Source organism: Dendrobates tinctorius, unplaced genomic scaffold (assembly GCF_039654945.1).
Source record: "Dendrobates tinctorius isolate UK_male_01 unplaced genomic scaffold, ASM3965494v1 ptg000091l, whole genome shotgun sequence".
Taxonomy (NCBI): Eukaryota; Metazoa; Chordata; class Amphibia; order Anura; family Dendrobatidae; genus Dendrobates; species Dendrobates tinctorius.
Genome location: NW_027361759.1, coordinates 6226057 through 6240074, shown reverse-complemented (window position 1 = coordinate 6240074; position 14018 = coordinate 6226057).

Sequence of the window (14018 nt, the reverse complement as noted above, 5' to 3'; positions counted from 1 at the left end):
GTAGTGATAAGACCACCATTGTGCCCCAACAGTACCAGTGCCGCCCTTACTGCCCCTTGTAGTGATAAGCCCACCATTGTGCCCCAACAGTACCAGTGCTGCCCTTATTGCCCCTTGTAGTGATAAGCCCACCATTGTGCCCCAACAGTACCAGTGCCGCCCTAACTGCCCCTTGTAGTGATAAGCCCACCATTGTGCCCCAACAGTACCAGTGCCGCCCTTACTGCCCCTTGTAGTGATAAGCCCACCATTGTGCCCCAACAGTACCAGTGCCGCCCTTACTGCCCCTTGTAGTGATAACCCCACCATTGTGCCCCAACAGTACCAGTGCTGCCCATACTGCCCCTTGTAGTGATAACCCCACCATTGTGCCCCAATAGTACCAGTGCCGCCCTTACTGCCCTTTGTAGCGATAAGCCCACCATTGTGCCCCAACAGTACCAGTGCTGCCCTTACTGCCCCTTGTAGTGATAACCCCACTATTGTGCCCCAACAGTACCAGTGCTGCCCTTACTGCCCCTTGTAGTGATAAGACCACTATTGTGCCCCAACAGTACCAGTGCCGCCCTTACTGCCCCTTGTAGTGATAAGCCCACCATTGTGCCCCAACAGTACCAGTGCTGCCCTTACTGCCCCTTGTAGTGATAACCCCACTATTGTGCCCCAACAGTACCAGTGCTGCCCTTACTGCCCCTTGTAGTGATAAGACCACTATTGTGCCCCAACAGTACCAGTGCCGCCCTTACTGCCCCTTGTAGTGATAAGACCACCATTGTGCCCCAACAGTACCAGTGCTGCCCTTACTGCCCCTTGTAGTGATAAGACCACTATTGTGCCCCAACAGTACCAGTGCCGCCCTTACTGCCCCTTGTAGTGATAAGACCACCATTGTGCCCCAACAGTACCAGTGCTGCCCTTACTGCCCCTTGTAGTGATAAGCCCACCATTGTGCCCCAACAGTACCAGTGCTGCCCTTACTGCCCCTTGTAGTGATAACCCCACTATTGTGCCCCAACAGTACCAGTGCTGCCCTTACTGCCCCTTGTAGTGATAAGACCACTATTGTGCCCCAACAGTACCAGTGCCGCCCTTACTGCCCCTTGTAGTGATAAGCCCACCATTGTGCCCCAACAGTACCAGTGCTGCCCTTACTGCCACTTACTGCCACCATTGTGCCCCAACAGTACCAGTGCCGCCCTTACTGCCCCTTGTAGTGATAAGCCCACCATTGTGCCCCAACAGTACCAGTGCTGCCCTTATTGCCCCTTGTAGTGATAAGACCACCATTGTGCCCCAACAGTACCAGTGCTGCCCTTACTGCCCCTTGTAGTGATAACCCCACTATTGTGCCCCAACAGTACCAGTGCTGCCCTTACTGCCCCTTGTAGTGATAAGACCACTATTGTGCCCCAACAGTACCAGTGCCGCCCTTACTGCCCCTTGTAGTGATAAGACCACCATTGTGCCCCAACAGTACCAGTGCTGCCCTTACTGCCCCTTGTAGTGATAAGCCCACCATTGTGCCCCAACAGTACCAGTGCTGCCCTTACTGCCCCTTGTAGTGATAAGCCCACCATTGTTCCCCAACAGTACCAGTGCTGCCCTTACTGCCCCTTGTAGTGATAAGCCCACCATTGTGCCCCAACAGTACCAGTGCCGCCCTTACTGCCCCTTGTAGTGATAAGCCCACCATTGTGCCCCAACAGTACCAGTGCCGCCCTTACTGCCCCTTGTAGTGATAAGCCCACTATTGTGCCCCAACAGTACCAGTGCCGCCCTTACTGCCCTTTGTAGTGATAAGCCCACCATTGTGCCCCAACAGTACCAGTGCCGCCCTTACTGCCCCTTGTAGTGATAAGCCCACCATTGTGCCCCAACAGTACGTGCCGCCCTTACTGCCCCTTGTAGTGATAAGCCCACCATTGTGCCCCAACAGTACCAGTGCCGCCCTTACTGCCCCTTGTAGTGATAAGCCCACCATTGTGTCCCAACAGTACCAGTGCCACCATTACTGCCCCTTGTATTGATAAGCCCACCATTGTGCCCCAACAGTACCAGTGCCGCCCTTACTGCCCCTTGTAGTGATAAGCCCACCATTGTGCCCCAACAGTACCAGTGCCGCCCTTACTGCCCCTTGTAGTGATAAGACCACCATTGTGCCCCAACAGTACCAGTGCTGCCCTTACTGCCCCTTGTAGTGATAAGCCCACCATTGTGCCCCAACAGTACCAGTGCTGCCCTTACTGCCCCTTGTAGTGATAACCCCACTATTGTGCCCCAACAGTACCAGTGCTGCCCTTACTGCCCCTTGTAGTGATAAGACCACTATTGTGCCCCAACAGTACCAGTGCCGCCCTTACTGCCCCTTGTAGTGATAAGACCACCATTGTGCCCCAACAGTACCAGTGCTGCCCTTACTGCCCCTTGTAGTGATAAGCCCACCATTGTGCCCCAACAGTACCAGTGCTGCCCTTACTGCCCCTTGTAGTGATAACCCCACTATTGTGCCCCAACAGTACCAGTGCTGCCCTTACTGCCCCTTGTAGTGATAAGACCACTATTGTGCCCCAACAGTACCAGTGCCGCCCTTACTGCCCCTTGTAGTGATAAGCCCACCATTGTGCCCCAACAGTACCAGTGCTGCCCTTACTGCCCCTTGTAGTGATAAGACCACCATTGTGCCCCAACAGTACCAGTGCTGCCCTTACTGCCCCTTGTAGTGATAAGCCCACCATTGTGCCCCAACAGTACCAGTGCTGCCCTTACTGCCCCTTGTAGTGATAAGACCACCATTGTGCCCCAACAGTACCAGTGCTGCCCTTACTGCCCCTTGTAGTGATAACCCCACTATTGTGCCCCAACAGTACCAGTGCTGCCCTTACTGCCCCTTGTAGTGATAAGACCACTATTGTGCCCCAACAGTACCAGTGCCGCCCTTACTGCCCCTTGTAGTGATAAGCCCACCATTGTGCCCCAACAGTACCAGTGCTGCCCTTACTGCCCCTTGTAGTGATAAGACCACCATTGTGCCCCAACAGTACCAGTGCCGCCCTTACTGCCCCTTGTAGTGATAAGCCCACCATTGTGCCCCAACAGTACCAGTGCTGCCCTTATTGCCCCTTGTAGTGATAAGCCCACCATTGTGCCCCAACAGTACCAGTGCCGCCCTAACTGCCCCTTGTAGTGATAAGCCCACCATTGTGCCCCAACAGTACCAGTGCCGCCCTTACTGCCCCTTGTAGTGATAAGCCCACCATTGTGCCCCAACAGTACCAGTGCCGCCCTTACTGCCCCTTGTAGTGATAACCCCACCATTGTGCCCCAACAGTACCAGTGCTGCCCATACTGCCCCTTGTAGTGATAACCCCACCATTGTGCCCCAATAGTACCAGTGCCGCCCTTACTGCCCTTTGTAGCGATAAGCCCACCATTGTGCCCCAACAGTGACAGTGCCACCCTTACTGCCCCTTGTAGTGATAACCCCACCATTGTGCCCCAACAGTACCAGTGCTGCCCTTACTGCCCCTTGTAGTGATAAGACCACTATTGTGCCCCAATAGTACCAGTGCCGCCCTTACTGCCCCTTGTAGTGATAACCCCACTATTGTGCCCCAACAGTACCAGTGCTGCCCTTACTGCCCCTTGTAGTGATAAGCCCACCATTGTTCCCCAACAGTACCAGTGCTGCCCTTACTGCCCCTTGTAGTGATAAGCCCACCATTGTGCCCCAACAGTACCAGTGCCGCCCTTACTGCCCCTTGTAGTGATAAGCCCACCATTGTGCCCCAACAGTACCAGTGCCGCCCTTACTGCCCCTTGTAGTGATAAGCCCACTATTGTGCCCCAACAGTACCAGTGCCGCCCTTACTGCCCTTTGTAGTGATAAGCCCACCATTGTGCCCCAACAGTACCAGTGCCGCCCTTACTGCCCCTTGTAGTGATAAGCCCACCATTGTGCCCCAACAGTACGTGCCGCCCTTACTGCCCCTTGTAGTGATAAGCCCACCATTGTGCCCCAACAGTACCAGTGCCGCCCTTACTGCCCCTTGTAGTGATAAGCCCACCATTGTGTCCCAACAGTACCAGTGCCACCATTACTGCCCCTTGTATTGATAAGCCCACCATTGTGCCCCAACAGTACCAGTGCCGCCCTTACTGCCCCTTGTAGTGATAAGCCCACCATTGTGCCCCAACAGTACCAGTGCCGCCCTTACTGCCCCTTGTAGTGATAAGCCCACCATTGTGCCCCAACAGTACCAGTGCCGCCCTTACTGCCCCTTGTAGTGATAAGCCCACCATTGTGCCCCAATAGTACCAGTGCCGCCCTTCCTGCCCCTTGTAGTGATAAGCCCACCATTGTGCCCCAATAATACCAGTGCCGCCCTTACTGCCCCTTGTAATGATAACCCCACTATTGTGCCCCAATAGTCCCAGTGCCACCCTTACTACCCCTTGTAGTGATAAGCCCACCATTGTGCCCCAACAGTAACAGTGCCGCCCTTACTGCCCCTTGTAGTGATAAGCCCACTATTGTGCCCCTATAGTACCAGTGCCGCCCTTACTGCCCCTTGTAGTGATTACCTCACTATTGTGTCCCAATAGTACCAGTGCTGCCCTTACTGCCCCTTGTGACAAGCCCACCATTGTGCCCCAACAGTAACAGTGCTGCCTTTACTTCACCTGGTAGTGATAAGCCTACCATTGTGCCCCTATAGTACCACCCTTACTGCCCCTTGTAGTGATAAGCCCACCATTGTGCCCCAACAGTAACAGTGCCGCCCTTACTGCCCCTTGTAGTGATAAGCCCACTATTGTGCCCCTATAGTACCAGTGCCGCCCTTACTGCCCCTTGTAGTGATAAGCCCACTATTGTGCCCCTATAGTACCAGTGCCACCCTTACTACCCCTTGTAGTGATAAGCCCACCATTGTGCCCCAACAGTAACAGTGCCGCCCTTACTGCCCCTTGTAGTGATAAGCCCACTATTGTGCCCCTATAGTACCAGTGCCGCCCTTACTGCCCCTTGTAGTGATTACCTCACTATTGTGTCCCAATAGTACCAGTGTCGCCCTTACTGCCCCTTGTGACAAGCCCACCATTGTGCCCCAACAGTAACAGTGCTGCCTTTACTTCACCTGGTAGTGATAAGCCTACCATTGTGCCCCTATAGTACCACCCTTACTGCCCCTTGTAGTGATAAGCCCACCATTGTGCCCTAACAGTGCGAGCCTTACTTCCCCTTGTAGTGGTGTCAGAGTGCTGAGCTAGCCTGTCCTTTTATAACCTCTGATGATGTCACACGGTCAGCCAATCACAGTAATGTCACAACCAAGATGGCTATGGTATTACAGTGACTCACAGGCAATCCCTGCTTAGTTATTGGCTGGCACTAAAGATACAGGGCGGGATTAGAGTTTTAACTTGAACACCACCCTTTCCTCGCCGAGTAACGAGCACAACCTGGCACTGTGATACTCGAGTGATAGCAGAGTATCACTGCACACTTTCGCTCATCCCTAGCAGTTTTCAAAATGGAAGTCACTTGTGTGGGTTTCTGCTGTTTTGACATTTCAGGGGCTGTTCACATGTGACATGGCATAAGTAATCTATTCCAGCCAAAATAGGGATCTTCAATTCAGTTGGCGCTTCTTCACACATGTAGTATCGGTGTATTCAGGAGAAAATGTACAACAAATTGTATGGTGCATTTTCTCCTGTTACTCTTGTGAAAATGAAAAATTTGGAGCAAAACCTACATTTATAGAGGAAAAATGGTATTTTTTCATTTTCATGGCAAAATGTTATAAAATTCTGTGAACTGCTAAATAAGTTCTTTGAGGGGTGTAGTTTACAAAATGGGGTCACCACATATGGCGTGTCTGTGCATTCAGGTGAAATTGGACAAGAAATTGTATGGTCCATTTTCCCGTTACCCTTGTGAAAAATGAAAAACTTGGGGCTAAGCCAACATTTTTGTGGGGAAAAGTAAAATTTTCATTTTTTTTTCCCTTCTACATTGTTTTAATTCCTATGATGCACCTAAAGGTTTAATATATTTCTTGAATGTGGCTTTGAGCACTTTGAGGGGTGCAGGTTTTGAAATTGGATCACTTTTGGGTATTTTCTGTAATAAAGACCCCTCAAAGTCACTTTAAGGCTATGTGCCCACATAGCGATTCTCATTCAGAATAAACCAGAGCAGAATCTTACACCCTGCTCCCGGGAAAACGCATGCGTTTTTTGACGCGCTTTTGTAAGCGTTTGTCAAGCGTTTCTGCATGTGTTTTCCTAAGCGATTTTTCCCATATAATTGATGGTATGCGGAATCGCATGCGATTCTGCAAAATTAATGAACATGCTGCGTTTTTAACCGCTAAGCCTTTCCGCAGCGGTTAAAAACGCACCATTGGCACAACGTGTGTTATCCATTACAAAGCTATTGAATGCTTTTCTTAAGCGTTTCTGCAGCAGAAACGCTTGTCTAAAAGCGCTGTAGAAACGCTTAAAAAACGCTACGTGGGCACACAGCCTAAATGTGATGTGGTCCCTAAAAAAAAATAGGTCTTGTAAATCTTTTTGGAAAAATGAAAAATTGCTGATAAATTTTTAAGCTTTCTAACTTCCTAACAAAAAAATGTTAAATTGTGCCGATGTAAAAGTAGTCATGTGGGAAATGTTATTTATTAACTATTTTGTGAAGTATAACTATATGACTAAAGGGCATAAAAATTCAAAGTTTGAAAATTGAGAAATTTGTTTCATTTTTTGTCAAAGTTTTGATATTTTCACATATAAATGAATATCATATTGACCAAAATTTACCACTAACATGAACTACAATATGTCTGGAGAAAAAAGTCTCAGAATCACTGGGATATGTTGAAGAGTTCCAGAATTATTACTTCAAAGTGCACCATGACAGATTTTAAGGCCGGGTGCTCACGGTCAGTAATCGTCAGTGCTATGGACGCAGCACATGTATGCTGCCGACTACTGAACGCAGGTAGTGATGAGCGAGTATACTCGCTGCTCGGGTGTTCTCCGAGTATTTTGGCATGCTCGGAGATTTAGTTTTAGTCGTCTCATCTGCATGATTTGCGACTTGTAGACAGGCTGAATACATGTGGGAATTCCCTAACAGGCATTCCACACATGTATTCAGCCTGTCTAGCAGCTGTAAATCATGCAGCTACTTCGGCAAAAACTAAATCTCAGAGAACACCCGAGCATGCTCGGGAAAACCTGAGTAACGATGCTACTCGCTCATCACTAAACGCAGGTGATTCCACATGTGATCACTGAACCGTGCGGAAATACCGCATCCAATACATTGTACGGGTGATATTTATCTTGCCGAGACTCGCATCTGTGCAAGATAAATAGACATGCTGCGGTCTGGAAAGACGCACCGCATGTCCGTCTCTGCGGGTGAGCCGCGGGCGTCAGTGCACGCATAATGGACATTGGATTTCTTGAAATCCCATCCACTATACTGTAACATCTGGATGCTGCAGGTTGGACGCTGCGGATAATCAGCGTCCAACCTGCAGCGTTTACTGACCGTGTGAACGTAGCCTGAAACTGAGGCCCAGTCATTACAAAGTGGCTCGGCCCTGAAGGGGCTAAGACAGGGTTCTGCAGAGCTCCATTCTCGGGATCCCTGTGGTCATATCTCTAGGGGATAACTTTCTGGTAAAGACAAAACTAGTGTGACATTATTTTACTTCTGATGAAGATGAAGGAAACACGTGATGGGACACAGGATTACTTCATCACATAACTTTGGGTGAATTACTAATACAGAAAAATTTAGTGCCATATAAATAAAAGTTATTACTTTTGAAGTAATGATTCTCAGGCCGTGTTCACACACAGCAGCACTTATGCTATTTTATTCTGCTGCTTTTTAGTTGTACGTTTTCTGCAGACATTTGTACTAAGCTACGTAATAACAATCTTCTCTGGTTACTACCTTTTTGCTGTTGGTTTTTTTTTTTTGCTGCGTTTTTCCCCCTCATTTGATGCATTTTTGCTGCAAATTTGAAGCAGTGCTTTTAATGCTTTTTTATACTACAGAGAAGCTTTGATTTTGCAACTGGATTTTTTTTTCATGCTGTCTTTTTTCTCAGGTTTGCTATAGAATCCTATAAACTAGCAGAGGTGTCAAATTCATGGCCCGCAGGCGGAATCCAGGCTGCTATGTCATTTTATGTGGCCTCTAGTGATGAGCGAGTGTCAAAATGCTTGGGTGCTCGTGTCAAGCAAATTGGAATACTCGGGTACTCGGAGAGAACAACGAGCACAATGTAAGTCTATGGGAGACCCAAGCATTTTTACCGCGATCCCTCCCGGGGGTCTGCAGAGCGACTAGAAATTGCTGAAATTGATGGGAGCAGTGCTCAATTGACTTGGGAACATCATGGGGAAGACCCATAGAAGCATTCCTGACTCCCAGGTCACTGCTGTCAACAATGTTGTCAGAGTCTTGCGCCACTTTAACAGACACACAATAAAACATACAAAAACGAAACCAAAATGGATTTTCCCGGGAAATATGTTAAGGAGCATCCTTTCCAGGGTAATGATTTGTATATAAGGCAAAATAAATAACTAAAAACAAAAATGCTCCTCCACACCTTGGGCTATGTTCACACGTAGTGTTTTTGAACTTTAGCATTGCTTTCAACCAAGGCAAATGCATTCACTGGGAATTGTCATTTTAACATTTTACAACCTTAGCTGGCCATGTGGTGTGTGACACATCATCAGACACATCCTGTTTCATTTATGAAGGAGGGACTCAAAGTCACAAAGCCTATTTTTACAGGGCCATCAGGCAGCCTTTACTATTCTTAACCCCTTTACCTCCAAGGGTGGTTTGCATGTTAATGACCAGGCCAATTTTTACAATTCTGACCACTGTCCCTTTATGAGGTAATAACTCTGGAATGCTTCCATGGATTCCGGTGATTCTGACATTGTTTTCTCGTGACATATTGTACTTCATGATAATGTAAAAATTTCTTTGATATGACTTGCATTTATTTGTGAAAAAAATGGAAATTTGGCGAAAATTCTGCAATTTTCCAACTTTGAATTTTCATGCCCTTAAATCACAGATATACAGTGGGGAAAAAAAGTATTTAGTCAGTCAGCAATAGTGCAAGTTCCACCACTTAAAAAGATGAGAGGCGTCTGTAATTTACATCATAGGTAGACCTCAACTATGGGAGACAAACTGAGAAAAAAAAATCCAGAAAATCACATTGTTTTTTTTTCATTTTATTTGCATATTATGGTGGAAAATAAGTATTTGGTCAGAAACAAGCAATCAAGATTTCTGGCTCTCACAGACCTGTAACTTCTTCTTTAAGAGTCTCCTCTTTCCTCCACTCATTACCTGTAGTAATGGCACCTGTTTAAACTTGTTATCAGTATAAAAAGACACCTGTGCACACCCTCAAACAGTCTGACTCCAAACTCCACTATGGTGAAGACCAAAGAGCTGTCAAAGGACACCAGAAACAAAATTGTAGCCCTGCACCAGGCTGGGAAGACTGAATCTGCAATAGCCAACCAGCTTGGAGTGAAGAAATCAACTGTGGGAGCAATAATTAGAAAATGGAAGACATACAAGACCACTGATAATCTCCCTCGATCTGGTGCTCCACGCAAAATCCCACCCCATGGGGTCAGAATGATCACAAGAACGGTGAGCAAAAATCCCAGAACCACGCGGGGGGACCTAGTGAATGAACTGCAGAGAGCTGGGACCAATGTAACAAGGCCTACCATAAGTAACACACTACGCCACCATGGACTCAGATCCTGCAGTGCCAGACGTGTCCCACTGCTTAAGCCTGTACATGTCCGGGCCCATCTGAAGTTTGCTAGAGAGCATTTGGATGATCCAGAGGAGTTTTGGGAGAATGTCCTATGGTCTGATGAAACCAAACTGGAACTGTTTGGTAGAAACACAACTTGTTGTGTTTGGAGGAAAAAGAATACTGAGTTGCATCCATCAAACACCATACCTACTGTAAAGCATGGTGGTGGAAACATCATGCTTTGGGGCTGTTTCTCTGCAAAGGGGCCAGGACGACTGATCCGGGTACATGAAAGAATGAATGGGGCCATGTATCGTGAGATTTTGAGTGCAAACCTCCTTCCATCAGCAAGGGCATTGAAGATGAAACGTGGCTGGGTCTTTCAACGTGACAATGATCCAAAGCACACCGCCAGGGCAACGAAGGAGTGGCTTCGTAAGAAGCATTTCAAGGTCCTGGAGTGGCCTAGCCAGTCTCCAGATCTCAACCCTATAGAAAACCTTTGGAGGGAGTTGAAAGTCCGTGTTGCCAAGCGAAAAGCCAAAAACATCACTGCTCTAGAGGAGATCTGCATGGAGGAATGGGCCAACATACCAACAACAGTGTGTGGCAACCTTGTGAAGACTTACAGAAAACGTTTGACCTCTGTCATTGCCAACAAAGGATATATCACAAAGTATTGAGATGAAATTTTGTTTCTGACCAAATACTTATTTTCCACCATAATATGCAAATAAAATGAAAAAAAAACAGACAATGTGATTTTCTGGATTTTTTTTTCTCAGTTTGTCTCCCATAGTTGAGGTCTACCTATGATGTAAATTACAGACGCCTCTCATCTTTTTAAGTGGTGGAACTTGCACTATTGCTGACTGACTAAATACTTTTTTTCCCCACTGTATGATGCACAAAATACTTCATAAGTAACATTTTCCACATGTCTACTTTACATCAGTGCAATTTTGGAACCAAAATTTTTTTTGTTAGGAAGTTATAAGTATAAGGGTTAAAAGTTGACCAGCGATTTCTCATTTTTACACCACCATTTTTTTTTTTTAGGGACCACATCACATTTGAAGTCACTTTCAGGGTCTATATGGTAGAAAATACCCAATAGTGACACCATTCTAAAAACTGCACCTCTGAAAGTACTCAAAACCACATTTAAGAACTTTATTAACCCTTCAGGTGCTTCACAAATTTTTGGAATGGTTAAAAAAACAAAAACATTTAACTTTGTTTCACAAAAATTTACTTCAGATCCATTTTTTTTTTATTTTACCAAGGGTAAAAGGAAAAATTGGGCCAGAAAAGTTGATGTGCAATTTGAGTACGCTGATACCCCTATGTGGGGGTAAACCACTGTTTGGGCGCACAGCAGATTTTGGAAGGGAAGGAGCGCCCTTTCACTTTTTCAACGCAAAATTGGCTGGAATTAAAATCGGACACCATGTCGCGTTTGGAGAGCCCCTGATGTGCCTAAACAATGCAAACCCCCACAAGTGACACCATTATGGAAACTAGACCCCCTAAGGAACTTATCTAGATGTGTGGTGGGCACTTTGAACCCCCAAGTGCTTCACAGAAGTTTATAACATAGAGCCATAAAAAAAAAAATCTTTTCACTCCCAATTTTTTATTTTCCCAAGGGTAACAGGAGAAATTGGACAAGAGTTGTGCAATTTGTCCTGAGTACAATGATACCCCATATGTGGGGGTAAACCACTGTTTGGGCACATGGCAGAGCTCGGATGGGAAGGATCACCGTTTTACTTTTTCAACGCAAAATTGGCTAGAATTAAGATAGGACGCCATGTCGCATTCGGAGAGCCCCTGATGTGCCTAAACAGTGAAAACCCCCCACAGGTGACACCATTATGGAAACTAGACCCCCTTAAGGAACTTATCTAGATGTGTGGTGAGCACTATGAGCCCCCAAGTGCTTCACAGACGTTTATAACGTAGATCCGTAAAAATAAAAAATATTTTTTCCACAAAAATTAACTTTTCCCCCCTATTTTTTATTTTCCCAAGGGTAACAGAAGAAATTGGACCCCAAGAGTTATTGTGCAATTTGTCCTGAGTACACTGATATTCCATGTATGGGGGTAAACTACTGTTTGGTCACACATGGCAGAGCTCAGAAGGGAAGGAGCTCAAGATTTTACTGTTATGGTTTGCAGGTGAGATGACCCACTGGGAGAGCCCATGAGGTGCCAAAACAGCAGATCCCCCTCCATAAGTGACCCCATTTTACGAACTATACCTCAATGAATTCATCTAGGGGTGCAGTGATCATATTCACACCATGGGTGTGTCACAGAATTTTATACCATTGGACAGCCATGCGGAGAGACTCGGGAGGAACAGAGGGCTATTTGCCTCTTCAAGTGAATGGATCTGTGCACGTCAGTGTTTTTCCAATGACCGTGTGTCAACAACAAAGTTTGTTGTTCCCATTATTAAACAGTGGGTCATCTATACTGTTATTGCGTATGCAGTGTTTGGTAGGGCTGCCAAAAATTTGGATGCACCCCAATACCCTTTGACGAGACGTACAGGAGGGCCTCATGAAAAAATGTTCCCATTATTAGGAAGTGGGTCTCCCATACTGTTTGCCTATGCAGTGAGTGGCAGGGCTGCCCAAAATTTGGACGCACCCCAATATCCCTTTGAAGAGATGTACAGGAGGGCCTCCTGAAAACAAATGTTCCCATTATTAAGAAGTGAGTCTCCCATACTGTTTGCCTATGCAGTGAATGCAAGGGCTGACAAAAATTTGGACGCACCCCAATACCCCTTTGACGAGACGTTCAGGAGGGTATTATGAAAAAATGTTCCCATTATTAGGAAGTGGGCCTCCCATAGTGTTTGCCTATGCAGTGAATGCAAGGGCTGCCAAAAATTTGGAGGCACTCCAATGCCCCTTTGAAGAGAAGTAGAGGAGGGCCTCATAAAAAATGTTACCATTAAAAAGGAGCGGGTCTCCTATACTTGTAATGCCCATGCTCTAAGTATATGGGCTGACAAACATTTACCCCTGGGGGGTATACATGAACATACTGTATAACAGTTTTATTTTTTGTTTACGGGCATCATAAACACCCTTTAAAAAAATGTGGGTGTTGCATCACGGACCACAGTCACCCTGGTGATATGGTGGTGGAAGATGAGGAGAAGGAGGCGGACAACAGAAAATAGCCAAAATCAGGACGCGTATACCCATGTGTGGGTGTGAAGAGGTGTATGGGGATAGACTTCCCAAAAAAAAAGACACTGGATTTGAGTTTGTTACGCTGCTATCGTTCGGTGGTGTTGAGAAGTCAGGCCCAATCCAGCCCTTGTTCATTTTTATAAGAGTCAGCCTGTCAGCATTTTCAGTTGACAGGCGGATGCGCTTATCAGTTATAATTCCACCAGCGGCACTAAAAATCCACTCTGACAAAACACTAGCGGCAGGCCAGGGCCTCCAAGGCGTAGAGAGCCATTTCATGCCACGTGTCCAGCTTTGATACCCAATAATTAAAAGGTACAGAAGATTCACAGAAGATGTTGGTACGGTCAGCAAGGTGTACTCCCTCAGCATCTTCCCAAACTGCACTCTTTGTGAGTACCCAGCGCCTCAGGGCCTGTGTGATGGGAGGGTCTGAGAAAACTCTCCCAGAACTTTGCCAGTGTTCCCTGTTATGAATGGGAAACCGAGGAGGAAAAAAAGACAACAAGCCAAGTCTCAGAAAACCAGAGAAGTTGGTAACTATGCAGATTGCAGATCCCTGAACTTATCCGCACAACTAGCAGCAGTCATGGAGCGTTCCTACGTTGGTCCTAGATGCCTCATCACAACCGGAGAACTACATAAGCCTAAAGCAGGAAAAGAGGAAAACTAACTACCCCAGAGCAGACCCCAAAGGAAAGACAGCCCCCCACATGTATTGACGGTAAAACAAGATGAAAATACAAACAAAGGCAGGAAAATAGGCTGAGCAAACGATGGGGCCCGGCTAACTAAAAAGGACAGAAAAGGAAAGACACTGTCTGCAATCTGCCAAAAAAACCATACAAAAATATTGTCCAACACTTCTGATAGCAAAATTAACCCTGAAGTCACTAGACTTCTAAACCTATATCAGCACTCTGAAATATTCTGAGACAGAGCAAAAAAGAGGCCAATCTAATAAGGGACAAAAAGCA